Genomic DNA, 26,751 nt, shown 5'->3' on the forward strand with positions numbered 1-26,751 from the left:
ATTAAATGCTTATATCAACTTATGTTAATAATCACTGATGGATACTGAAATGTGTAGGTGAAAGTTTGATGAGATACAAGATAATTTTGCTGGCTCAATTTGTCCCCTCAAAAATTAATTATTAATGTCACTGAGAAAATAATAACGTCACAAAGGAGAAATCTGGCAGATACTACTTTCACCAATAGATCAAGTGCAATATCACTAGGAATAGAATTAACTGGCATTGTTACCTTCCTGATACATAGATAACAATCAAATACCATTTTGATGTTGCTTTAGCCAGAAACACATAACTTGAATATAATAATTAAGAAACATCAAACATATCCAAATTGTGGGACATTTCACCAACTCACTGTTCTCTAAGTTCTCAAAATTGTGAGGTTTTAAAATACAAAGAAGATGCAGGAACCATTTCAGAGTAAAGTAGATTTAAATAGAAGACACTAGTTTTGCAAAGAAAATGCAGATACAGCATACATGACCAATTTTTCCCTTTAGTTGGCTGTCCCCAAAACCAAAGGCTAGTAGTCCAATATAAAAGGGTAAAAAATAGAAAAATTGTTTCTAATGAATAGATCTGACATGTATTTACTGGATGCTCTTGCTTATCTCATTGTCTTCAATTTAACACTGTTTAAAGATTATTGAGCTACAAAGAGAACATATGCTGAAAATTATGGGAGACTGCATGTTTTCTTGTATGAGGAATAAAACCTTTCCTCAAGAAACTTAGAATGTGTTTCCTTTATTAAGCAATCTCATCCATCATTGCATTTCATAACTATAGTAAGTTATATACTGTTTTTAATCTTTGGAAAACTGTAAAGACTAGTTAATTTCCAAAACCACATTTGAAGAATGCGGTATATTAATGGCTATAGGTAGTCTATAAATATCTTACATTATTTATTTATTTGACTTTTTAGGGCCTTACCCACAGCATATGGAAGTTCCCAGGTTAGGGGTTGAAACAGAGCTGTAGCTGCTGGCCTACACCACAGACAGGACAACACCAGATCGGAGTTGCATCCATGACCTACACCACAGTTTGTGGTAATGCCATGTCCTAAACCCATGGAGCAAGGCCAGAGATCAAATCTGCACCCTCATGGATACTAATCAGGTTCTTAACCTGCTGAGCCACAACAAGAATATATCTTCCATCTTTAAACTGTATTAAAATGTAAAATTAGGAATTCCCATTATGGCTTAGCAGGTTAAGAACCCAACATACTGTCAATGAGGATGTGGGTTCAATCTCTGACCTCTGACCTTGCTCAGTGGGTTAAGGATCTGGCATTACTGTGGTTGTACATAGACCTGCAGCTGCAGCTCCAATTCGACCCCTAGCCTGGGAACTTCCATATGCTGCAGATGTGGCCATAAAAAAGGGAGAGAAAAAAATGTAAAACCATAAATTGTGCCCATCACTCTCATTGTTCTGTAAAGCTATACTTCAATATGATTTTTTAATCATACACAGTGGAATAGAATTCAAGCCTTCTGTCAAAAATTTTCACTTAAGTGAGTAAAATACAAGGACTCTAGTCTATATGCTTAAAATTTTCCTTGATACATTGAGTTATATTTTAAGAATTCAGTCAATGGAAATGAAGTGAATCTAATTTGATTTCTTTATTCTCCTCTAAATGGGTTTTCATAAGAATTAACATTTATGTATTGCCTTCTATACCAATCTATATAGACACATTCACTCACTAAATATTTATTGGGTACAGATCTTGTGTTAAGAGGAGATGCAACTGTGAACAAAGCAATTGTGATCCCTGTCCCTCACTGCAGCCTAGTAGAAACTTTATATTACAGTGTGGTTTATAGTATGGAATTTATAGGATGAAGATTATCAGAGCACAGGAAAATATATTATGAGGAGTGATTCTCTTTCCTTTTAGCTTTCTTTCCTGTCTTTCATCTAATATGTATGTATCAATGTCCTACTATATTCCAAATTCTGTGATTTTTAGTAACTAGAGTTTCATCCTAAAGCAGATAGAAGTTTATTGGGAAAGAGAAGTAAGGAGATGAATAATCATTAAACAGAAAGCCTGTTGAAGTAGATTTCACTGCCAGCATCTTCTTCTGCAAACATTTTCTGGTTTATGGGTACTGTTCCATTTCTTCTTTTAATTTTCACTACAGATCTTCTTCAACTTATGATGCGGTTACATCCCTTAAACCCATCTTGAATCAACAATACTTTCAGTCAAAATGCATTTAATACACCTAACCTGCAAATCATAGCTTAGCATAGAAAATTTATGGTGCCCTACAGTTAAACAAAATCATCTAACACAAAGACTATTTTATAATTAAGTGTTGAATAACTTGTGTAATTCATTGGATATTGTCTTGAAAGGGAAAAACAGAATATCACTGTTTACACTAGTGATCACATGGCTGGTGGATCTGAAGCTTGCTCTCCTTATCCAGCATCGTGAGTATCCTATCCCATGCCCCTAGTCTGGGAAAGCTCAAAATTCAAAATTTAAAGCAAGTTTACTAGTGAATGCATATTGATTTTGCACCATCATAAAGGCGAAAAATCATAAAAGTCAAACCACCTGATATTGGGGATTGTTTATTCTAACTTGGAAATTCTTACATTGGATTTTTAAAGATATATGTTTTCTATTCCATATATGCAAAGATTGACTTCTCATTATTATATGATTTATATACATATGGAATATGTATAGTGAGCTCACACTTTGCTTAATTTCAAACCAGATACATAGTTTGGAGCAGGTGAGAAGTACACCTTGATCAAATACTGGCTGTAGAGTTTTGCAGGGACCTGACCTGAGAAACACTGCTGAAAGCAAAGGCTCGACTCTCTAAGACTAGTTATCAGAAAGCAAAAGTAAGAACAAGGGGCAAGAACAGGAATGGAACAGGATCAAAAAAAGAAAAAGAAAAAAAAAAAAGATCCTGAAGTGTCTTCATTGAACACTTTCTGTTTTTGGACAGAGGAAAAGTGGCTCGAATTCAGTGCAGTTAACTATCAAACTGTGACTGAGGAGGGGGTCTAGAAAGAGTTTTAAGAAAAGACTCCCATCGTGGAGCAGCGGAAGTGAATCCGACTAGGAACCCTGAGGTTGTGGGTTCGATGCTTGACCTCATTCAGTGTGTTAAGGATCCGGCTTTGTTGTGAGCTGTGGTGTAGGTCACAGACGTGGCTCGGATCTGGCACTGCTGTGGCTGTGGCATAGGCTGGCAGCTGTAGCTCTGATTAGACCCCTAGCCTGGGAACCTCCATATGCCACGGGTGCGACCCTAAAAAAAAAAAAAAGGAAAAAAAAGAAAAGACTCTGGGTAGTCTAAGAGGTATCAAATTGAGATAAATTCTATTGTAGCAATAAAGGGACAGGTCACTTTTGGTCTCAGCGCCATTAAATAATCTCTAGGATGAAGAGGTGCTGACTCCAGAATAGTTAGTATCTATAATGAGGACAATTAATCAAACATTAATAGGTATTATATTGACATGGATCAGTTCCCACAAATGCAGAGCAAAGACCAACTTCATAAATCAAGATGGGAAATATCTGTACGAGCTGCCAAAGAGATTTCAAAAATACCATGTTTTCCTAGAACTCCTTATCATGACAGAAATGTATGCTAAAACTTCTATTACAACCTATTTAAGTTTCTTTTTTAAAAAAAAAATTTCATTATGTTTCAGTGAACACACTGTTAACTCCCACAAGGCAGAAAGCGAATCTTCTATTTCTTTTAGAATCCATGACAGATTTGTAAATTTCTTATATAGCCTTCCAACTCTTATTTCTACCCTTTCCTTCTCTATAAGGCTATCCCTATAGCTCAGAGAATAATTTTTTTTTTTGGTCTTTTTGCTGTGTCTTGGGCTGCTCCCATGGCATATGGAGGTTCCCAGGCTAGGGGTCCAATCGGAGCTTTAGCCGCCGGCCTACGCCAGAGCCACAGCAACGTGGGATCTGAGCCATATCTGGAACCTACACCACAGCTCAGGGCAATGCCAGATCCTTAACCCACTGAGCAAGGCCAACCTCATGGTTCCTAGTTGGATTCATTTACCACTGAGCCACGACGGGAACTCCTGAGCTCAGAGAATAATTTTTAAACATGAAGCATCATTCTACTCTTTCTTAAAATATACTCTGACTTCTGACTTCAAGTATAATGATCTACACTTCCTGTTAAGACCTGGATGTAGGGCAACCATATAATTCCTCAGTTATACCATTGCACTTGTAAGAGTGAACAACAACAAAAACAAATTATGAAGATATAATTAGTGATGCCCCAAGGGGAAACTGAACACGTTAGAGAGGGACTTTCTAACCCTGTTTTATGACAATGGCTATCCCTCTGGGGTATCCACAGCACTTACCTCCTAGCTGACATATGACATGGACATTATTAATAAACAATTGCTGAATGAGTGAATGAATGAAGAATGAATACGTTGTGAGTCTACTTTGCCTGACTTTGGATTCTAATTTTCTAGTAACATTGCTTAAGTTATAGCTTAAGAACTTTCTTGGAGCTCCCATTGTGGATCTGTGGGTTAAAAAGCTGAACAATAGCCATTAGGATTCAAGTTCCATCCCTGGCCTTTCTCAGTGGGTTAAGGATCCAGCATTGCCTCAAGCTGCTGGTGTAGGTCACCATTTCGGCTCAGACCCAGAGTGACCACTATCCTGACTTTTATAGTAATCACTTCCTTACATTTATTTATGGTTTTACGGATCCAAGTGTAGTTATCAAATGCTATTTTGTAGTGCATTTTTTCATTTGCAAGCCATAGAAAGCAAGAAAAAAATTACCTTAACTTTTTTTATAAACGTGTGTGTGTGTGTGTGTGTGTGTGTGTGTGTGTGTGTGTGTACCGAGTAACTGTATGTTGGGCCAGTCAATCCAAGCAGCAAAATTTGTTTCAAGTAGAGCCCTATTCTGAAATTGCTGGTCTGGGAGTTCCTGTTGTGGCTCAGTGGTTAATGAATCCAACTAGGAACCATGAGGTTGAGGGTTCGATCCCTGGCCTTGCTCGGTGGGTTGGGGATCTGGTGTTGATGTGAGCTGTGGTGTAGGTCACAGACACGGCTAGGATCCAGTGTTGCTGTGCATCTGGCGTAGGCCATTGGCTCCAGCTCTGATTAGACCCCTAGCCTGGGAACCTCCATATGCCACAGGTGCGGTCCTAGAAAAAACAAAAAAAAAATAAAAATAAAACTGAAATTGCTGATCTGAACTAGGCACAGAGGTGAAACACAGCCCTCTACTTTAAGGCAGACAGAGTATACTGTGTATGCTATTGTCCTAATTCTTTTGAGGTAGCTCTAGTTTACTTCTTTTTAGGAGATTTTCTATATGTCCCCTCTTGCCACACTATTTGTGTGTGCACTTTAGTTTCAATAAGATACTTCCTGAATTATCTTTAATCATGGCAAAAAGACTTACCACCAAATTCTGAAAGTAGACCTTAATAGGTTTTGGACAAACTGGAAAAAAACAAGGTAATGCAAATATTCTTTCAGGTACCTATTTCCATGAAAACTGATCCAGGAAGTACAGATAATTTACGTTTGACCTCTGTGTGTAGTTTCATGTGATTATGCCAGAGATCAGGGGTAGAGGTGAAATTTGATGAGGCACTGCTTTGTGCGAGGGAATGCGTAGAAAGGAAAATAGGTAATATGAGGAGAAAAGGGAAATAATATATGAGGCAGGGAGTGCTTACATCAAACTTCAGTGAATTGATTCCTCTTTAGTGCTTCTTCGCTGAAGGTGTCATGTCCTGAACAATGTTACATATGGCCCAGGAGGTCAGATCATGCTTGTCATCTCTGTTTTGAAATAGGAAAATTGTGGCTCTCTATATTTCTTCTCCATATCATTTTTCTCTCCAAGTTCATGTCTGTCTCTCCTTTTGGAGAAACAATTTATTTGAGGCTAAAGATACTGCTTTATTTATCTGCCTATCTCTTTCTCCCCCTTTCTCTCTCCTCACTGAAATTGGGGGATACCTTACCAATGGCAGTGCCTGGTAATTGCTTTTGGAATTAAATGGATTAATCATTGTAAGCTTTCTTATACAAGCATTTAAATCTTAGAAGCTCCTTACAATTAAAATTTTATGTCACGATATTTAGTTGTTTGTTTAAAAATCACTTACTAAGAATTTATTCAAATGTAAACACCTTCCACCCCCACCATACACACACACACACACACACACACACACACACTCCCAAACTGTGGTGTGCTGGAGCCAACTTGTGCTTTTATTTGAACCAGAATCACTTGTCGAATTTTCACATACTTTGTGGATTTAGTTGTGAAGCAAGAATGTGATTACAGTAAAATTAGGTGACATCGAAAACTTTGATGGTAAATAACTGAAACTCAGCCCTTTCCAATTATTTCCCACACAGTACACTTGAAGATCTTACCTGTGTTGCTCACTAAGAAAACTGCATGATGCTCTACAGGATGATATAGGAAGTGTCACCTTGCTGTGCAAGGGCAGCAGGGGAGGATGTGATGACCTGTTGAGGGCAGTCTTGGGAGAATGAATATTTTTTTTGTTGTTGTTGCTTTAAATAGACTATTTTCTTTTTGTCTTTACCGTAAAATTGAGAAGAAAATACAAAGAACTCATATATAACCTGTACCCAGTTTCTCCTATTATTACAGTTTTGCATGACTATGATACATTTGTGACTTTTTTTTTTTTTCTTTCTGGCTGTACCCATGGCATGTGGAAGTTCCCAGGGCCAGGGTTTGAATCTGTGATACAGTAGTGACCAGAGGGAGTTGCAGCAGTGACAACACTGGAGCCTTAACACATTGAACCACATTTGTCCCATTAACAAAACAGCTTTGATACATTATCAACTAAACTCCATAGTTTATTTGCATTAGTTTAGCATTTACCTGATGATCTTTTTCAGTTCCAGGATCTCATCTAGGATAACATATTATATTTAGAATAATTACCACATTAGGTTAAGTTAACATCCATCTTCTCATATAGAAGGAATAAAAAAAAACATAAAAAAAATCTCCCTATGCTGAGAATTCATAGGATTTATTTTCTTAACAATTTTCATATATATCATAGCAATGTCAACTCTAATCACCATATGGTACATTACATTCTTAGTGTTTATTTATCTGATAACTGGAAGCTTTTAGCTTTTGACCACCTTCTTCCAATCCTCCCCCACCCAGAAACTCCACCTTTAGTAACCACTAATTTGATCTTTTTTTTCTATTTCATAAGATTCATATGTTTTGAAATTCCATATGTAAGTAAGACTATATAGTATTTTCTTTCTCTGTCTTATTTCACTTAGCATAGTATCTTCAAGGTCCATTCATGCTTCAAAAAAAGTTTTGATTTTTTTTTTGAAACAAGGTTTAAAATACTTAACCCAGGAGAAAATAGTTCAGTTGCTGGAAATGACATAAAAGCAGTTAAAGACACAGAGCCTCAACATTATAAGTAGTAAAATTTTCTTTACAAGTAGACAAAAAAGAGGCCAAGAAATACTCAGCAGGTCATGTTAAGTGTTTAAAACAATATGATAATAACCTCAGAGAAGTGAGGGCAGACAATTTAGGCAAGAACATAATAGAACACTCAAATTAGAATCCAAGAATCTTCTATTTTAGAGAATCCAATCTTGAACACCACCCCTTCCCTCAAGTAAACCACCTATTCTTTTGATTACATCAGTTAGGAAATTGGTATCACACTGAATAGTAAGTCTGTAAATTATAGACTATAATATATAAATTGTGTGTGTATTAATGCATGTACATGTGGGTCATTTCAGAACTTGTGCCTTATTTTACTAATTCTTTTTTTTTTTTTTTTTTTTTTTTGTCTTTTTTTTTTTTGTTGTTGTTGTTGTTGCTATTTCTTGGGCCGCTCCCGCGGCATATGGAGGTTCCCAGGCTAGGGGTTGAATCGGAGCTGTAGCCACCGGCCTACGCCAGAGCCACAGCAACGCGTGATCCGAGCCGCGTCTGCAACCTACACCACAGCTCACAGAAACGCCGGATCGTTAACCCACTGAGCAAGGGCAGGGACTGAACCCGCAACCTCATGGTTCCTAGTCGGATTCGTTAACCACTGCGCCACGACGGGAACTCCCCTTATTTTACTAATTCTTAACAGTGATTTTATCACTTTGATAAATATTATAAAGTTACTAATTATTGAGCCACTCCAGTAATAATAATGTAGGAATGCATGGTTTTTACCTATGACAATATTTTGATTATCATCATTAAAAAAGGTCAAGAAATGACCCTAGAGAACCTTAGATTAGAGGGGATTATTTCTACCATATGTGGCCACATACTTAATAAGCAGGATTTACTATAGGGAAGTAAAATATTTAGACTTGAAATTAAGAATTTAATTGCATTAACACTTTAGCTCCTCTTGACTGTGGAGATTATCCTAATGTGTAAAATATCAGCAACATCTGCACAGTCAGCTTTCCTAGTCTAACTCGCAGTATTAGGGATTCACAGAGCTGGAGTGTCTAAACAGGAGCAAACAAGGAAAAATAAACAGTCTTATTTATTTTTGTCTTTGGGTGTTCTCTGAAATAAGAAAACGTGTGTATTAGAATACACTGAGTAGTAAACTGCAAAATGCCTATAAGGAGCTTATGTTTATAAAGGCAGTAGAAGCAATTAATTTTCATTAAATAAAGCATATAATTAAATATAAAAATAGTCACACTGGTTATAAAAGAAAAATATACCTAATGAAGCATTTCATTTTATTTATTTATTTTTTATTGTTATTTCCCCAATACAATTTTTTTTTCTACTGTACAGCATGGTGATCCAGTTACACATACATGTATACATTCTTTTTTCTCCCATTATCATGATCCGTCATAAGTAACTAGACATAGTTCTCAGTGCTACACAGCAATAATGAAGCATTTTAAAGTGAAGTTTGCCAAAATTATTTGGATTTATGAAAATCAACCAAGATAAAACGGAAAATTATACATCATTCTCATAAGATCTGATTTTCAATATTATATAAAAATTGTGTGGAGTATAGATTCTATTGATCTATATTGAGTATTGATTCACTACATCTCTTAAATTCTCAAATATACCCCATACCCCCAACACACAGATACACACAAACAAATATACACACACCCACAAACACACACACACATTTTTACATCATTTAGGAAAATGATGTGTTATGATATTGCCTTCATTCAGTCTAGAGACAATAGTATGGAGAAAATGCAAATGGCCCTAGAACCAAAAAGTGGCAAACTGAGATCTTTTGCCATGTCTTTGTGCACCCAAAGTGGAAAAATGGCTCTATTTTTGGGTCTCCATTTTTAATATACATAGGCTTTATAGTCAAAAATAGAGATGCTGCCTAGCCTTTATATCCACTTCTCTTGCATGACCTCATGACTTCCTGTGGAGCACCATAAATTTCCTTAGCCAGAAATGCCTCAGAAATTTTACCTTATTAAATATTTCACATGCAAATTTGAGAGGGTTCTATTTAGGATTAGAATGCAGAATATAGTAAAGGAGAAGAAAACAAAAGTTGTAAGATATTAGTGACCAGAACTAAAATATACAAGAAGAATAATAATTGTGATAGTTTCATATCTAGAATTTCAAATTATTTTCTGTTATCTCTCTAATTTTCTCTTTTCTGTTAAATCAGTCTTTTGGATTTGTTAAGATTAGAACTACCACTAGTATTGAACATAATACTTGACAGTATTCCACATAAATGGGGTATCTGCTTTCAAATGCTTATTTCTGTTGTGTTTATTTTTTCATTTTTAAAATTTTATTTTATTTTTATTAGAGTATAGTTGATTTACAGTGTTGTGACAATTTCTGCTGCACAGCAGAGTGACCCAGTTATACATATACATACTTTTTTTCTCATACTATCTTCCATCATATTCTACCCCAAGAGATTGGATGTAGTTCCCTGTGCTGTAGAGTAGGACCTCATTGCTTATCCATTCTAAATGTAATAATTTGTATCTACCAGCCACAAGTTTCCCATCCATCCCACTTCCACCATCCACTCCCCATGGTAAACATGAGTCTGTCCTCTATGTCCATGACTCTATTTTGTAGATAGTTTGATTTGTGCCATATTTTAGATTCCACATAGAAGTGATATCATATGGTATTTGTCTCTTTCTGACTTACTTCACTTAGTATGTTGTGTTTATTTTTAATTACCCCATTATAATTGTTCATTGTGGAGTTCCCATCATGGCTCAGTGGTTAACGAACCCGACTAGCATTCATGAGGATGCAGGTTCGGTCCACACTGCTTCACTCAGTGTGTTAAGGATCTGGGGTTGCCGTGAGCTATGATGTAGGTTGCAGATGTGGCTCGGATCCCATGTTGCTCTGGCTGTGGTGTAGGCCAGAAGCTATAACTCCAATTCAACCCGTAGCCTGGGAACTTTCATAAGCCATGGGTGTGGCCCTAAAATGACAAAAGACCAAAAAAAAATTTGCATTTTAATATGAGCCACAGGGGGCCTTTGCCAAGTAAGAAAATAAACACCCACACATCATTATAAGCAGTATATTTATGTATGTACAATATTTCCATTTTGTCTTGTGAAGGAGAGTCTCAAAGATTCCAAAATCTACTAAGTGTTGACTCTATATTTACTACTGTCTGTATTAGAGTTAGAGTTGCAGAGCATTAGCTGGAAATGGCTTGGGAAACAGGGCATGATATCCAGGAAGTGGCTGTCTACTCAAAATTTTAAAAGTGTAAATCTCATGTTAAGCGTTCTTACCACAAACAAAAATAGACAAACGAAAACACACACAAAGGGACACAAGAAAAATTTTATAGATGATGGAAGTGTTTATTACCTTTATTTTAGTGATGGTGTATGGTTGATAACAAGCACACGTCAAATTCATGAAATCGTATACATTAAACATGTAAACATTTTATTGTATGTCAATCATACCTCAATAAAGCTGTTAAAATAAAACAAAAATATATTGCTATGCAGACACTGGTTTCTTTTTTCCTTAGTCGTAGTCTGCTACGTTTTTAAAAGGTTATGGTGGGAGGCTACACTACAAGTGGGTAAAGGACTCGAGAAAATATTGATTATGGTAGAATGTTATATTAATATCAAGAGTTACTGTATCTTTTGTATTTCTTGTTCCCCAAACCCTTGGATATTTCATTTTTTGATGCTATTACCCTAACTTTCTCTTAGGGAGCTACAATTAACTTTTTTTCTTGAAATGACAATGATTTTGGTTATGGGCTTAGCATAAGATATGGAGACCCTTTTTGTGAAAATTTTAGAAAAGCTGAGCTCCTGGTTTATGGTTCTTTCTAAACCCTAAGGTCTTGGTTAATCAGGGAGAAATAGGAATCAACTAATCTTATGGATGGATTTTAATAGCAAATGGTAAAATAAATTAATTTACTCATTTAATCAAGCATACTTCAAAAATGGTTTTAATTTCTCATACTATCAATGTGTTTTCAAAATTAAACTTCTATAAGCAAAGAGATTCACATGCTTTCATAAACATCTGTGCAGGAATGTATTTAATGTAGTGGCAGACTTTTTGATCCAGGCTGGCCTTTCACTCTTTTAATCGCTGTGAGCCAGAAATTTTAAGAAGCTGAAAGAGAGAAACTCATTTCTTATTAAATGAAATGTAAAAACCATAGACTTAAATTTTATTCATATTGTGTATTAGTTTATTTCCTCTGCCTAAGGATTAAAAATAAATGTTCATATTATCCTGACCACAATCGAAGGATGTTTGTTTGTGGTTTGTATAGACAATAGGAGGCAGGTCACACTCCACTGTTGAATTTCCAATACTTGGGAAATGGTGAAATAGGTTAGAAATAGTGGATAATTTTTAAGTGTTTTCACTTGGTCTTCTGGAATATTTCCATAACCAACTCTCATTAGTCCTTGCTCAGGAAAAGATGAGTTTTGGCAATCTTGAACAAAAGGTTAGGAAGAAAGGGATATCTGAGAAAAGACAAGGCCTTTGAGACCTTTGCATATGGTTTTAATTCTTCCCAATGCAAAAATACATAAGATGATAGTGTTGCAAGATGAAATGCAGTGGCTAATTTACCATAAAAGAGTCAAAATTTTATCAAGGTTCTTGGTTCCCATAATCTTCATATATAGTCTAGTAGGGGATTTGATTTCCCATGTTAATTTTTTAAGGTGTAAAATAATTTAAATAATATTTCTAAATATTCTTCTTCGTTCACCATTATATTACTATATCCTTATCTCCATTAATTCATATACGATTCCAATGTTAAGAGGAGACATAAGAAAAAAGAAAGAAAACATGCAAATCTTAAATCGGAGGCTTAATGAAGCAGCTCTAATTCAACTTTAATAAGGAGAGGTGGGTAAAACTTCCACGCTCCTGCATTACCATATGCCAGTGATCTCATATTATGGGAATGGACATAGACTATTTGCAGTTCTATAGCAAAGGATGCAATAGAAAGAAAGCTTGATCTTTATCATGGCAAGTCAAAGATAGTTTGGGTAGTCTAGGGAAATTGAGCACATGACAGACTATCCATGGATATCACTGAGAAATACGGGTAGAATGTGCATAGAGCCAATAATGACAGAGGAGACTTGAGTTTTGCAGAACTTGGTAGCATGCCACATTCTCCCTTTAGAACATATGACAACACATATCTTATGTATTGTATATATATGGCATATATATACAATACATATAAATAGATCATACATATCAACATAGATATGTTATATCACACACACACATATCATTGGATCAAAATATTTTGGAGTTTTATGCTACTTGAAGGAAGCTGAGAAAGGTCTAAGTCACTGAGTTTTATACTTTGTCCTCTTAAGTGAATTATGTTTCCAAAATCAGAATTCTGAACAAGACAATTCTACTTGTCTCCTATATTGTTAAGACTTGTCTTTTTCCTTGTTCTGTTGGCACCTGACCAACTAACCAAAAATCTGTTGATACTATTTATGGCAGCAGCTCAGTAACCCACTTAAAATGAGTAAGTATAAAGTGATTACTCAGCTGAGGTTTACTTAATAGGCCCAATCACCGGAACGTGAATATGGACTGTGTAAGAAATCTTGAAAAATTTCTGATGTCTTACATACCTGATGTCTTACTCTTAAAAATCCTCTCTATGGTATCAAGGAATAGCTGAATTAAATTAGGTTTGATCCCTGCTGGTATAACAATCTGGGCCCATTATCTCAGCTCATTAGAGCCTGTGTTAATGAGGCCAAGGTCAGGGGTTTATCCACCATATGAGACAAACATTCTGTTCCATGATTTTGCACTGTACCCCTTATTCTATCCATATGTTTCAAATAATTACAACTGGTCACAGCAGAACAAAGGAGGGACAATATAGTATTCAGTTCATCCTCACTTTTAGTGGAAAATCTATTTAAAGATACCTTTCTGAAGGAAACTAGATCATCTTGACACATATGGAACACATCATTATATTACACTTCCTCTATACACTTAATAAGTAATTTACTAGAATTTATAATTTATTAATTTGACCTGATGATTCTTCTACTTCTATTCCAGTTGCATTTATTCATACATTTATCTTTCAGTCACTACGTTATATTCTGAGGATGTAAAAATCAGTAGAACCTCAATAACATGATAAAGGGTATATAATAGAAGATGGAGACAAGTACATTTGAGGGTTATCGAATAGCACATATGTTAGGAATAGTGGCCAGATTCAAATACTTTTAGATGATATTTGGAAAAGGAATGTAGTAATTCATAATGCCAATCAACTTTACTCCCTCCTTGAGGGAAATGTGAAAATAAGGTACGTTGGCAAAGAAAATCAACAAATTATTTTATTATTCAGGAGATTTGGGATTCCCAAAAAATACAGAAATGGTGGAAATTAAGACAATCTTGACTGGATTTTATTATAAAAGAGTTGGGGGGAAAAAGAAAAGAAAAGAAAAGAAAATTTCAAAAAAAAAGAGTTGGGGGGCCTTTTACGTCCCCACATTTCTATTAAAAGCTTTCATTTCAAAGCTGAACATCAATCTTATCACACTTTTATCTTTTGAGTTCAAGGTGGTCTAAAGAGGACAGTAACGGAGTACTCTCTTGTCATCTTCTAAAAAAGGATCAAGTTAACTTAAACTTCCAGGTTTAAGAGTTGGAGAGAAGAGAGAGAGAGAGAGACTGAGAAACAAGCCTATGAATAACTTTTAACCAACAGACAGTATAAGAGCAAAGCAGACGTGATTAGTTACCTGAGATAGGGCTAAATAAAATGATCTTCTTGTAGATGTGAGGCGCATAAGCTTGCTCTGTTTTGTATCAATTCACATTTTGGCCCTACTGTTTCCTCTGTGTGTCATCATGGGCAACTTATGTAACCACATGAAACTTTCAGAGCCTCAGGTATAAGAATGATAAGATGCATCGTATAGCTAGGTCTCAAGTAGGTACCTTTTCTTTCTTGAAATAGCAAACAACATTCTTTAATTGTTATATATTAAAAGTTGGAGATAAGACTGGTAAGAACAGGAGTTCCCTTTGTAGCTCAGGATGCAGGTTCGATCTCTGGCCTCTCTCAGTGGGTTAAGGATCTGGCGTTGCCGTGAGCTGTGGTGCAGCTTGCAGACACGGCTTGGTTCCCTCGTTTCTGTGGCTGTGGCGTAGACTGGTAGCTGTAGCTCCAATTAGATCCCTAGCCCGGGTGCCTCCATATGCTGTGAGTGTGGCCCTAAAAAGCAAAAAAAAAAAAAAAAAGATTGGTAAGAAGGAAACCCACAGTTAATAGATGAGATTTGATCTAGATCTTGATAGAGTTGCACCAGACAGAAAGGCTGTCCTGTAGATGGATAGAATCATAAGTAAAGGTACAATGATAATGTGCATGATATGTTTGGAGAATATAAAGAAATTTAAACTAAGTTATAAAATGCTGATGACATTGAAATTGAATGCTCAATTCCAAAGATAGTAGAAACGATCTTGCTCAGTTTTTGTTCTGAAACAGAAAGTCTGCCATCCATTGTTCATATAGTTCTTTTTTCCCTTCTAATGTGCAGTTAGATGATTAATTATCTAAGGTCAAATATCAAATCTATGAAAATATTTGTAATATATACAAAAATAGGTCCCAAATCATGATTGTGTCAATTTTGCCTACAATATACAAATCAGTAAATACCTTTTATAGAATATAATATTTGATCAGACTATGAAAAAAGGTTCATTTTCCTTTCTATGTGTCTATTTTTGTTAACAGAAAGGTATGCTTTGGTAGTAGCAACTAAGAGTGCTCTCAAAAATTTAATAGAAATCATGAAAAATGACTTCTAGTGGATTTAATACTCTCACACCCCGCATTGAACTGGTATTGAAGATTCTATTTTCTCTCCATTGCTACAATCCATGGTTAAAGTCCTGGAAAAGAACGTTTAAAGAGAATGGGTAATCAATACAGTTGCTCAGTGTTATCAAGGCTCAAGATGAAACGATAGGAAGGAACAAGGCAGGAAAAGTAGGGGCTTTATCTTGTTGCCTTTATCTTAGAAAATTCTGAGGGCAAGCTTGTATTGCAGCCTCCGAGGGAGACTCTTTGTTTCTTACAATGTAGTTTCAGGCTCAGGAACAAACGAAGCCTTTACAAAGATATCTGAAAACATGTTCCGAACTTTAAAGTCCATCTCTATATAATTTTTCTTAATTATTGATTTTTGAGTTAAAATGCTACTGTTAGATAATCTCATTTTTTTCACTTACATGAAGTAGAGATGGTGTGAAATGAAATGAGCACAGAACATTGATTTGCCGGCATCTACCCTTGTGTCCTTAGCTTGTAAAAGTGAGAACATGACAACATGTATTAAAGATATTAATGCTAGGATTCCCCACCATCCCCACATATTTGTTATCAGTTTATTCCCAAAGGAAATCTTACCCTTTCTCTCAGGGCCCTTGCCAGCGTCTGGCTCTTGGAACATTCTCATTTTTGTGCTGATCTCTAATAAACACGCATTTGCACTCCAAAGCTGTATAACTCATTCATTCTCAACATAGGCGGCTGCAGCTGTTATACGCTAAGGGCATTATTTATCTTCTTAACAGTTTTGAAAAAGGAAAACTATCCTTCCAGTGCTCAAGTTATTCCTCAAAACAATTCAAATCCTAGATTTTCCTTTTAGTCTGGGAAGAATTCCTTTCTTTCCATCTTTGGTGGTGAGGTGTTATTGTCTTGCTAAAGAATTCTAAGAAGGAGCAACAATGTTGCTTTTTCTGCAGAACTCTTGAGTATAAACTGCTGTCTATAAGCAGCTAAAATGAATCTTGTGGTTCTGCTCAAAAATCATTATGCTATGCTTCCAGTGGTCACTTATATCTAGTATGTGATTTTCTTTTACCCATAAAGCCTGTCCCTCTGCAGAAGCAGGCAACAGAGAGAAGCTAAAGCTGTCTGAATAGGAAGCAGAATGCCAAGAGGAGGCTCCCTCAGCAGTGTCCTAATCACACAGGGAAAAAAAAATCATTGTTAAATGTACTGCCCTTTGCCCAGATATTCCTATAGCAAAACTCTTTTGGCAAGGTAACACTCCAAAGTCCAAGCATATTTTCTAAATCACTAGTGCAAAGTGTTTAACTTTGCTCATATACTTATGGAACAAATACTTTTATGACCTATGCATAAACTGCTTTATTTTTTTGGCCACAGACACAGTATGCGGAAGTTCCTGGGCCAGGAATGAAACCGGCAACCCAGCAGCTACCTTGGCCACTTCAGTGACAACATCAGGTCCTTAACCTGCTGTGCCACAAGTGGACCTCCGTAAACTTCTTTTTAGAACAAACCTGCACTTCGATGTGAAGTCGAATGGTCCCTAAGCAATGGAAATTCAGTATTATCCTTAAATCAGAGTGTCTTGAATTTCTGATTCTTTTCCTTAAATGTCTCTAGTATTCAACCTCTTCTCTTTTTTTTTTTTTGTCTTTTTTTCTTTTTAGGGCCACACCAGCAACATGTGGAGGTTCCCAGGCTAAGGGTCTAATTGGAGCTGTAGCTGCTGGCCTATACCACAACTATAGCAACGCCAGATCCGAGCCGTGTCTGTGACCTTAAACCACAGATCAAGGCAACCTCATGGTCTCTAGTGGGATTCGTTTCTGCTGCGCCACGCCAGGAACTGCCAATCTCTTCTTTTGATGCCTCTTGTTAGTACATTTTATCTCACTATAATTGTACTAACTTTAATTCTACTCACTGGGAGGTATGTCACCAGTCTCCCCAGTCTATTCCAACTTCCAGTAAGCCACTCATATCACAATTCTTCTTAGAAATACTTATCACTCGCTGACTGGTATTGATTGGTACTCTATTATAAAAGTAATTGCAAGTATAGCACTTTTCCTGAGCTCTGTGTGTCATTTTAGAGAATTATCAAACTTGAAAGGGTCAGGGAAGCAGTGAATCTGTAGCCAGTTGGTCAGAAGTATGAATGGCCTCTGGACCCCTGAGCTTCTAACTGTTGTGTGAGTGCAGGCAGTCCTACTGGGACCATGCCCTTGAGCATGCCGTCATTGTTAACTTCAGATGGTTAGAATATTGCATTGCAGTACTGCCTTCACTAAACACCTAGCTGAAAGTCAGATATGTTAGTTCCTGTGATTCAGTCCTTAGCACATAATATTTCTCTGTTTGATTAAAGTCATGTAGATTTTTCCTGCTCATTCGGAAGAAAATCCAAGAATTCAGTAAACCCTTCCCTATATTGCAAGGATATCGCAATAACTACTTCCCAAAGATCTTGGGCTTTACCTTAAGCTTTGGTTTTGATTTTGCTTTTAGCTTGATTCTTTGGGCTTAAGTGCACACAGTTGATGTAATCATACGTGACACGATATTTTATTGTTCTTATCATCATCTATCTATGCCAACTTTTATTCCTTTCCCCCCTTATGAATGTCCATTTCAATATATGGATGATATGTCCTGCCAATTCAACTGCAATATATCTTTTAAAATACATAAGATGCTGTTTGTATGTTTTAAATTTATTTAAATGGTAAGGTGCTACTCTATTCAGCTACTCAAATGTACGTTCTTCTTTAAAAGTTACTTTTAAACATAACCATATTGATGGTTCCATATGTAATTCTAAGGCTTTACTTTTATCTATCTAATCTCTAATCTCTTAGGTGTGTAGGTAACCTAGGAGCTAAGCATTAAGCAAATAAGTAAATAAAATATATGTATATATATATATATATATATACACATCTACAACTTTTTTGGTGCTATAAAAATTGTAATAATGATGAACACCTCATACATTTGTCGATTGCGATGTGTTTGAAATAATGAGTAAGATGCTATTTCACAGGATATACACATCCTTTTTTTTTCTTTTATTTTTTTAATAATTATTTTTTTTTTCCAGTATAGCTGGTTTAGAGCGTTCTGTCAATATTCTACTGTACAGCAAGGTGACCCAGTCACACATATACATATACATTCCTTTTTTCTCACATTATTATGCTCCATCATAAGTGACTAGTTATAGTTCCCAGGGCTATACAGCAGGATCTCATTGTATAGCTGTTCTAAAGGCAATAGTTTGCATCTATTAACCCCAAATTCCCAGTCCCTTGCACTCCCTCCCCTCCCTCTGGGCAACCACAAGTCTTTTCTCCATGTCCATGATTTTCCTTTCCACATCCTTAATTTCACCAATTATTTCCAGATTCCTCTCTAAATACAGCACCATTAGTTTGTAGTCCCAACAAGAGTGTATGCATTTTGATTTGTTTTCCTGACTCCTACCAGCGCTTAATATTGCTTGGCATGATTATAATTTCCCATTATAGAAAGCTCTCTAGTTTTTGTTTGTTTGCTGCTTGTTTTTTTATTGCGATGGCAGAGTTCATTTTGGTGTGAAGAGCGTGTACTCTTATTATCTGGAGTCAGCAAACTTCTAGTTAGTGCCATTGCTCAGAGAAGTTTACCTTTTAGGAAACCATTGTACTTTCCAATTGTTGTCCCTCTCTTTTGATTTACTTGGCCTAGACCTGGGAGGAAAGAGAGGGTGAGAAAATTATTGAGAACAATCAGGTATAAATGTAATGTTTTCTTCCCACCCTTAGCGGTACCTTGATGATATTCCACCACAGTCTGCAGACCCCACTGCTTTCATATGCAGAAGAAACAACTGAATACTCTGCCATGCATCCAGGTAAATGCTGGGAGAATGCCTTCACTGAATGCCTTGTCCACCCCACTTTAGAATCCAATTCGTTCCACTCTAAGATTTAGTTGCCTCTTGCATCCCAAGGTTTTCTCAGTTTTCTGAGTTGATTTCTGGTATCTATTGAACCATCTTTTCCATCTGTAGCATCTCTGAGGTTGGGTTCAAGGGAAGATATCACAAATTTGTGTTAATTAGATATCTTTCTGAAACACTTTGTTTTTATTATAATAATTGTCACCAATTTGTATCTATATTTATTCATTTTTGGACCTGTCTCCTCTAAAATTGCTCTCTGTAGTTGGAACTTAATGTACAGTGTATGCTCTTTGACATTCTTAACTAAAATTAAAAATACTGGTGTCTTAAAAGCCTCAGAAGAAAAAGCCTATTGGAAAGGTAGTTTTGGATCAAAATAATAACTTTATGCAAAGCCAAGATCACTAGTGCTGATATGCTTGAACAACAGAACATAGAGACAATATTCAATAGATTTAAGGCTGCCCTGGGCTTTATTTTATGTGTATCTGTGTGTTTGTATATATCTTGTATGTTACATGAATGTCTAGGTGTTGTCCTTCGGTCTTACACTACTTTAAAAAGTTTCGATGAAATGTATTCCTTTATTCAGTGTAGTCACTAGAAGTCATACTTCAGTGAAAATATTTAAGTTAGTAAGATAATATTTGTATATATATTTATTTGCAAACTCAAGATTTGACTATTGTATATTGAGACAGCTGGCCTAAATACTTGAATCTCTGCACTATTGGTCTATCTTGTCTCTGAACTCATAACATATCTCAAGATTATGGCAATACTTTAAAAACTATGTGGAACTATTATTTACAAGAAAATAGCTCACAAAATGTTTTGCAGAGTGTCAAACTTCAGATATAGGCTGATGAAGCCGTTAACTCAGTTCTTAAGCAGTTCTCATGACCCTGAGCTCATCTAGAAATTAGATTTATACTTAGGGTGAAAGGTTGTATATTTCCTTTTTCACACTGAGAGAGAGGGAGAAAAAGAGAGAGAGAGAAAGAGGGAGGGAACAACCTGCTTCAAACAATAATTGCACAAAACTCCTGAGTAATTTGGAGTTGATCTTGAAGAACCAATCACAGATTAGGGAAGCACCATGTACTTACTAACTTAAGCTTGGGGCATAGCCTTTCTCAGAAATAGTGAATGCAAGAGAATATGGGGCTTATACTAGTCAGAGTCTACTGAGGACCTGAGGCAGGGAGGAATTTCATATAAATCACCTGTTTGTTCCAGAAGGGATGAGAGGTGCCTCAGTGGAATGACAGGGTGTTATTAAGATGGGGGAGCCAAGAATACTGGATGGACAAGTAACAAATGTTAGTGTTACCTTTTAATTGTCAGCCTTCTTTACTTTTCTTCTCTAACCCATTTGATTTCTAACTGAACACCTACCACACTTTATATTTCTAAAACACTGATTTGATCAAGCTACTTTCTTTGTCTGGAATTTTGTATAACTCCCCATTATTGATGCAGAAAAATTCAAATGATTTTTTCATTCTAAATGTTCACTATATTTAGGGCTTTATACCCTATAATTCTTCCTATACTCTTTTACTTTTCTTTGCCAAACCTGGTCATGAACTTATTGTAATTTCATTCATTCTATATCTTCATGTTCTCTTTCCCATCTAGTGAATTTCATCCATATTTTTCATATCTCTGTTTAATATCACCACTTTTGTGAAGTTCCCCCTGGCTCTGCCATGACATTACTCCCTTCTTTGTGCTTCCAGTTTTTTTTTTTTTCTTTTTTTGTGGCTCCCACAATTTTTTTCCTAATAGTGGTCTGCTTGAACATAATTTTTATTCACATATTCTAGTCACTTTAAACATAACATTACTATATCTGCTTGGCATAGATAATAAACTTAGGAAATACATGTGAATACATAAATAGACAGTATACTTTCTGAATAACTAAGAATCCCCATATTTCAGTCTCTATAGACTATAGAGATAATAATAGTTTCAGGTAATCCATTAGACTGTGGATGGAAGGCCAGCTATTGGCATTTAATTGATGCTTTTATGAACTTTCAAGGAGCCCTTATTAGACCAAAGAGCTAAAACTTTCTGTCTGGCCAAAGCTAAATGATATATGACCATTATTAATAATTCCTATCTTCTAATGTAGGAGAAAGGTAATGCTGCAGTGGCTACCACATTCTCCAGGTTTGTTAACAAATATCAAACATTAGCAGTAGTGCCTGGTATATTTGAATGTTTAGTAAATACATGCCATTAAATTTATATGTTTATTATCAGATAAACCAGTAGATATAACCACCTAAGAGACAAAGGCTATATTTAATATATCTTTGTACAAAATAACATTATATCTCCATATGTGTTCCATAAATTATGTCTTGAAAAAAATAAAAGGAATTTTTTTATATAATAAATGAGAGACAACTGCCTAAATGCTTTAGCTATAAAATGGTACAAAGGCATAAGATGCTTTTTGGAGTTAAGTAACTACTGACTAAGTAAAAATTAAGAGAAAAACAAATTAGTAAATTATTTAATGCTAAACAATTTTATTTTAAAGATAGAATGCTTGTTTTAGCCAGCCTAAGGCAGTTTTTCAATTAACCCAAAAAAAGATAAAGATAAATACAATAAAAATGGTAAGAGATAGCCCACAAATATTACAGGGAAAATACATTGTTCTAATGATATGGGTTAGCCACACAACCTTTGAAGAACTATCAGAAGGTACAAAAAAATAAACGGCATAAATTTACCTGCCTAAAGTTAAGCTAGGATAAAGAGGGTAATCCTTGAGAGAATATACTGTACCAGAGAAATCTTTTTCAGTTACCATCAAAAGACACACAAAAAATCCTTTCTTATCTTAAAATTTCATTCAACCCAAGGAAAATAGGTCTATAGAAAAATAAAGCGTTCATAGCGGTTAACTGTAATGGAAGTCCAATTTCAAAATAAAGCATTATATTGTGTAGTTGTTCTTTACATTTTTATAAGAGAAAAAGTGTGCTATTCATTCTTTTTTTTTTTTTTTCTTATCCCTAAACAAACCAAAGAAATTAAGGCCTCACAGAAGACATATAGTTCTATAATTTTTTACTTGCAAGCTTACATTAAACTGATAACACTTCCCTCTGGACCATGTTTTATAATCTTGATAAAATGATTTGACTGGCCCCACAGTGATGCTTTGAGTTTCACTATAAAAGAGGTTAATATGACTATAACAGTATACTCCTACATTCTCTAATGGCATGAGTATGACCAATCTATTTTTATTGAAATTATTTAATTTTGGAGGCCTGAGTTAATACCTCCTTGCCTCAGGAGGATAATATGATGTTTATGCTTAGGAAGCAGAGATGATAAATTTAGCCATTATACTCAGCCTTTACATAACCATGCATTACCTTTTAGTTGCTGTGCTGCTTATCAGAGCCTTAAGGAATTTCTCTATATAAAACAAATACATACATCCTACATTTACAAACTATTTTGTCCATTCTATGTTCTTAATTTTTGTACTGGAATTCATTACATATGACAAAGAAGGTAATTAATTCACTGAATACCTACTTATAGCTATTGCTTAAGTCCTATGTGCCAAGGCCCAGGTTGTCCTTGGGGAATCCATAATCAACAATGGAAATGTTAATTTCGCCTTTGCAGTCCTGATGTCCAGGTGAGGCAGCACACTGGGAAGTTGGCAATCATAGCGTGGTGTTAGAGAAGTTAAATGTGCTGATAAAATTGTCCATATTAAAGACTTGGCAAAGTCAGCAGCAACTCTTATGATCCGGATGTCAGAAGAGATAACTCAACAAAACAAATCTCCTAGGACAATAAAGCAGTGGTTTCTCAACAGAGGGAAATGTTGCAGCCCCTTTTCCTCCCCAAAACTATTTGACAATATCTCCAGACAGTTTTTATTACTGGCATCTAATGGGAAAAGGCCAGAGATTTTGCTAAACATCCTACAATCTATAGGGAAGTTTTCAACTCCCCCACTCAACAATGGTTTGTCTCAAATGTCAATAGCAGCTAGATTGAGAAATCTTGCACTAAAGCAAGCACAAAAAGTCTAAAGGCTGAGCCATTGATTTGCTCTTTTGGATAGCTTTGAATTTAAGTTTCTTAATTTGGAACTATGAAAACAGAAGTATATTCTTTGTCACCAGTAAAATGTATAATTACTAAATACCTTCTGGGGGGAATATGTACTTTAATAGATGCCCTTAGCCATCTTATTTTATCTCTACATGTAAATAAGGGCATAGGCCATGGTTTTTACTCTTGTTTTGTTTGTTATCTTTAAAATCTCCAGCTTTTGTTCCAGAATAACCAATTTAAAGTGGTTATAAAATTTTCTAGGTGACTTATTTTCTTTTACCTTCTCTCTCACCTAAAAAAACACAAAAAAACCCCAGAAAAAAACGAGTAATAAAATTTTTTCTTCTGCTTGTTTTTCTGGGCTATCTCTGCTAAACCTAAGAACTGTGTTATTTGTATAGTTCAACCGAAATGATCATTGAGCAAACATCCCATGATGGGACTTCAGGTCTTGACTAGTTAACATCTTTTCCTCCAAATCAAAGGTGTTCTGCCCTCCTCAATCAAATCCATATGTATTACTCCCCCCACCCCTCCTATTTAGCTTTCGTTTGCCTACTTGGCATTGCCAGCTGTTTCTCTGAGTCATTGTACAGTCTTGTAAGGTACTTTGAGAGATGTCTTTGAATGATAAAGTACTGAACATGTAAAAGTGATTGTTGATTTTGTTGCCTACTTTCTGCAGGAGTTCTTGACATGATGGAATGCCTGGCCAGGAGCTGCCATTTATCGCTGCCAATCATTGGCCACACCACATCTCTGTCGTCTTCCAATACCATCAAATTATGGCAGGTTCAATAGCTATTTGCTATAAAATCCTTTTGAGGCTGATTATAATTGTCATTCAAATTTCTTTCAGTTACAAAAAAAAGCACAAATCTATAGTAGTAATAACAACATGAGGTAGTATTTTAAAAAATTGAAGCTGTGTGTTTGACCTTGAGATAAAATTTTTCCATCTATTTTTCAGGCCAACAAATAATAAGATGGGGAGAAGATATCTATTTTAGAATAAAGAAAAATACCTTAAAATCAATATATGTTTTTAAAATACGTGCTATATGCAAAACAGCATTTAAAAATAAAATGTTCTCCTTATATTTCAGGGAAATGGTATGAATTCAGTAGGTTACATAACAGAGGCTTATTCATATAGAGTATCTGAGTACTTTCCAAGCCCCTTGATGCAAATTTAAGTTAATTATTCCTTGATTAATGTATTAATTCTTATTGTAAATAGGTCATATTTCTCTAGAATTCATTTGCAGCATTCACCTCACAACATAGAAGCAAAATTTCATTTGGACATTATTTTGTTGGTACTATGTTGATAACACATCTGGCTAAAAAATAATGTATTCTGAAGTGTTACAGTCTTACCTTAGTATTCTTTAGCTTTTTTAAGCACTGAAAAGCTTGATGATGTTTTAAAATAAGCACTAGAGTAAAAATGGAGTATTTGAAATGAGAAGAAATTGCTGTGAATCTAAAACACTTTAAGATATATTACTGTCATGCAAGATCACCTCTGTAAACATCCTTCTACTTGTCTTGTCCAGAAATATTTTCTATATAAATTACATATTGCTGGCTTCTATCATATTTCATGCCCTAAGAGCCTTTGCTAGATCTTGCAGCTGTAACAAATAACAATCAGTAGATTCTGTTAAAAAATATCCAACTACAAATTTAACTATTTAACTAATAGACTTCCACTTAAGGACTAATTTTATGCTTTTCCTGGGTTTAAAATTTAAGCAAACTTAAGGATAATTCTATAGAATGTATACTTTTTGTCAAGAGCAGTTTATTTTTCATGAATTGAGAATAATCTGAGCTTTATTTGTACTTACTTTCTATTATCTTATCCCTTTCAGGATAACAATAAAAATCTTTTGTATTCAGAATTACTGTTCTAAGAATAAAAGCATTTTCTTTATGAAAACTGAAATTTTATTTCTTAACATTCAGAAATTTCAAAAACTTCACCTGTAAAATAATTATCAGTCTTAGGGATTCCAGAGCCAATTTACTTCATGTTCCTACTTCATTTTCCTAAAATTATAATCAAATTAACTACTGCCAATGTTAGTTAAAAAGAGTAATACAAACATCTGGGGAAGGATAGAGAGAAAAATATGGTATTTTCCCCTTTATCTTATGTCATCATCTGTTCATTTCTTATTTACTAAATCAAAGTACAAATCAATAATGTAACACAATAGGAAAATTTCAAAAATATTAGAAATTAAATAATGCACTGCAAAATTATCAATCTGTGAACAAAAATCTCACAGAAAATTTAAACCACAGAAACTTTAAAAAATGAAATAAAAAATAATATTGAATGTAGCTAAAGTGGTTCTAAAGAGGGAAATCTATAGCAATAAATGCTTTCACTAGAAATAAATAAAAATTTCAAATCAATAATATACTTCTACTTCAAAAAAAAAAAAAAACTAGAAAAGGAAGAGTAAGATACATCCAGGGCAAGTAGAAACAAGAAAATGATAAAGATAAAAAAATCAATAAAAGTGAAAATAATAAAATAGAGGTATTGATAAAACAAAAATCTAATTCTTTTAGAAAAATCAACACAATTGATGACTCTGTCAAGACTGACAAAAATAAAGAGAAGATGTGATAGTCAGTGACATAAATTACCAATATTAAGTGTGAAATATAAGATGTAACTACAAATCCATAAGTCGTTACAATAATAGCAAGGGTATACTGGGAACAATTTGATACTCTTAAACTTGATAACAGAAAAAATGGACAATTTCTCAAAGTCTGCAAAATACCAAAACTCAATAAAGATGATAAAGGCAATAAAGTAGTCCTACAACCATAAAAAAATGTAATCTGTAATGTAAATATTCCCTAAAAAATCTCAGATTCAGTTGGATTTGATGGCCCAAACTAGCTAACTTTTAAAATAGAATTTACAATGTATACAATGTCTTCCAGAAAATAGAAGAGGATGGAAAATTTACCAAACCATTTTAGGAGGGAAGAATTATTAAGACCAGACAAAAGCAGTACAAAAACCAAACAAAACAGTATCTCTTTTGAAATTACATGGAAAATCCTCAGAAATATATTAGGAAACAGAATGTAGCAATGTATAAAGAGAATAATACAGATGATCAAGAATGCAATGATTGTTCAACATTCAAAAGTCAAATTAATCTATTGTACTAATAAGACAAGGAAGAAAGATCATATGATTTTATTATTCAATATAGAAAATCATTGGACAAAT

At 34.9% G+C, this 26,751-nt stretch overlaps 1 long non-coding RNA gene across 1 annotated transcript in view; it reads left to right on the forward strand.

The window, feature by feature from the left end:
* LOC146403814 (uncharacterized) overlaps positions 1 to 25,249 on the forward strand; it is an 86,939-nt gene extending 61,690 nt beyond the window's left edge. The window contains exons 3-4 of the long non-coding RNA XR_014844988.1: positions 19,240 to 19,328; positions 24,172 to 25,249. This is a non-coding gene — a long non-coding RNA (uncharacterized LOC146403814). The remainder of the gene's footprint in view (positions 1 to 19,239; positions 19,329 to 24,171) is intronic.
* The last annotated feature ends 1,502 nt before the right edge of the window (positions 25,250 to 26,751 follow it).

The sequence above is a fragment of the Sus scrofa genome, chromosome 4 (assembly GCF_054392235.1).
Source record: "Sus scrofa isolate SSC_HxYL_T2T_F1_AM1 chromosome 4, Sscrofa_HxYL_maternal_Yorkshire_Landrace_v2.0, whole genome shotgun sequence".
NCBI lineage: Eukaryota > Metazoa > Chordata > Mammalia > Artiodactyla > Suidae > Sus > Sus scrofa.